A 2,811-nucleotide genomic window follows, 5' to 3' on the forward strand; every position below is an offset into this window, starting at 1 on the left:
CCTACCCTTCCCTTTGTTACCTGTCTGCTGACAGAAGGCCTTCTTGTTGCCTGTGACATTCCTGGACAGATCGAATTCCATTTGAGCTTTGGCTTTCCTAACCTCATTCCAGCATGCTTGGGTCATGTCTCTGTATTCCATTCACAGTGCCTGCCCCTTCTCCCACCTTCTGTATGCTTCCTTTTTGTGTTTGAGTTCTGCCAGGTTTTGTTGCTTGTGTTGTTTCTTTTCTCCTGGCATTTTTTTGACTCACTTCCAGCTCACCAGAACAGACCTCTCTAGAGCTTGGATGGGGTGATTAACCAGCCTTCTTGGGCCCATTTTCTCTCCAGGGCCTTATCCACTAGACTTTTTGAAGGAGAACTTTGACGAAGCCAGAGACTGGTCTCCTGAACTCCATATGCCCTCCTCTTTCCTCTCAGGGTCCTGAATTCCAGCATCTCATGGTCACTGCAGCCAGGGTTGCCTTTGACCTTCATATCCTCAATGAACCCCTCATTGTTGTACATTGTACCTAAATGATAACTTTGTGCTTAGATACTTTGAATGAGAATCAAGTCTTCAGAATTGCCTGTCTTAAGAGAATTTATCACTGCATAAATGTAGCCTGCTATCATATCAACTGAAATGGAGAAGAAAAATCTCTAAATCAGCAGATGAGTGATGATAGTATTATGACTTTCCATTTTACCATCAAGCCTTCCTGCAAACAGTGCCTGATTTGTCACTGTGATAGCTGTTAATCTCAACTGGATTTATATCACATGGCAGTAACCAGATTATTCTTTTCCATAAGGCATAAATGAACTTTGTGGGAGCAAAATGTGAAGAGAATAAAAGAAAAGTTGTAATGGACTTGGAGTACAAGAGCATCACTTTTTTTTGCTGAAGAGCCAAAGATTTTGCCCCAAGATTGCTATAATTTGATCATTGCATCTAAAACATGTATTTTGTAGGGAGATTGTGTTACCTTGGTCACCCTTTACATTGTTAAATGTGAATATAGTACCTTTTCTTTTTTTCATCTGCAAAATGAATACTTTATTTCTTCATATCTCTGTCTGGTATAGTTCTGTTATGGTATAATGGCATGTTTGAGTGTGCTGACACTGCTTGTTTTAGTAGCTGCCATGCTTCTTTGTGTGTTTAGATTTTTGGTATGTTGCTCAAACTCCAGAGGTAAATAGCAGTGAAGAGCGTTGTTGTGTGTTACAGCAAGCAGAAGAAAGGAGGCAGACTAGATGCATGAAGTACTTGGGGATAATTGAATACACTGCTAAGGACTGTGCTTGCCGTGCAACAGTAGGTGATAATACTATACTACTATATTATCTACTATAATTAGTACTATTACTAATATCTACTATATTAGTAGAATGGACTGAAGCAGAAGTTATTTTTTCACCCCTTTAACATGAGGTCATTTGTGGTCAGTGTGGAAGCATGGCTTCAAACACAGAGGAGCCAGAGTATGGACCTTGTGTAGGTTGTGTGGGTTTCCTGAGAAGAATGAGTAGCTCTCAGTTGTTTTATGGCAAGTAGCCAAATGTCTTCTTCATAGCACAAGACCTGTTAGGAGTTCTTGTCTGAGAGAGATGGGGTAAGGTGCTGGCAAGCTGGCAGACCCACCACCCATGGCAGCAGCACTGGTCTGGCAACCACGTCATCTTCTTGTGCAAGTGACTGTCGTATGTGGAAGGCAATTGATTGTGGTGTATGATGTGGTATGATTGCTATCTCCACAAATTGGGTTGTTCAAGATGAAAACCACAATCCATTGCTTGTTGTTATGTGAGTTCTTCTACCTACCAAATTCTTAGAAGTTTATGTTAATCCCTGTCACTAGATTATAGGTTTAAAAAGACTTGCCTAGAAATCAAAACCTGATGTTGCAGTTTCCTCCAGAAGCTCAGTACCATTTGGTAGAGTGGCTGTTTACAGTAGCTGGGCATCCAGCTCAAAATTCATTATACATATGAGAGGAGGTCTGATTAAAGGAAAAACAGCAGCCTGCATAGCCAGTTTAGCGTGATGGAATTCAAAACTCAAGGAGAAAGGTATGTCTGTGGTAAAGAGCAACAACAGCATGCTTTGCATTTCCTATCAGTCAGGTCTGCAGGGTAATCCCTTTATCTCTGTTCTTTTGGTTGTTTGTTTTACCGGTCAGTCTTCCCCCTTTTTTTTTAAGCTCCTCTGTTTTCTTCAGTATGTCAGCCATACCATCCTATAGAGATGCCACTCTTGGAGTGGTGTTTCCAGGGTTGCTTCTAAATCCCTGCTGAATTTTAAATTCACTGCTGTGACTGAGCATATCCATTTGTTCTATCTTAGTACTTCATCACACCACCCATATCTGCAACCCCAAAACTGTGAAGCATCTGTAGAGCTTTGAATGGCCAAACACTGTTTGTCCTGCCTGGTTGTGTCATTACAAGAATTACTTCTGCCTGTTAAGAAATGTACCAAATTGATAGCATTTTGACATTTAGTTTAATGTGGATTTTTAGGGGGTGGGGGGGAAAAAAAGAAGTAAAAGGGTTATCACATAATTTAGAAGCATACAAGCAGAGATAGGGGCCAAAGCCACAGGGGACAAGTGCAGAAAGGGTGCAAGAGTGGGACTATAGAATTATAGAATGGTTTGGATTGGAAAGGACCTTGAAGATCACCTAGTCCCAACTCCCTTGCCATGGGCAGGGACAAATTATTTATCATATATGTTTGTGGCAGCCAGGGAGATCTGCATGCATCGTGGACTTTGTTACAGGTCAGGGTGAAGGGACTGCTTCCTTGGAGCAAGAACTTGCCCAG

At 41.5% G+C, this 2,811-nt stretch overlaps 1 protein-coding gene across 1 annotated transcript in view; it reads left to right on the forward strand.

Annotated features, from left to right (window-relative positions):
* The window catches only part of EPB41L4A (erythrocyte membrane protein band 4.1 like 4A), a gene marked incomplete at its 5' end in the record, with an annotated part of 78,270 nt that overhangs the window by 65,280 nt on the left and 10,179 nt on the right, over window positions 1-2,811 (forward strand).

This window comes from Merops nubicus, unplaced genomic scaffold (assembly GCF_000691845.1).
Source record: "Merops nubicus isolate BGI_N331 unplaced genomic scaffold, ASM69184v1 scaffold27895, whole genome shotgun sequence".
NCBI lineage: Eukaryota > Metazoa > Chordata > Aves > Coraciiformes > Meropidae > Merops > Merops nubicus.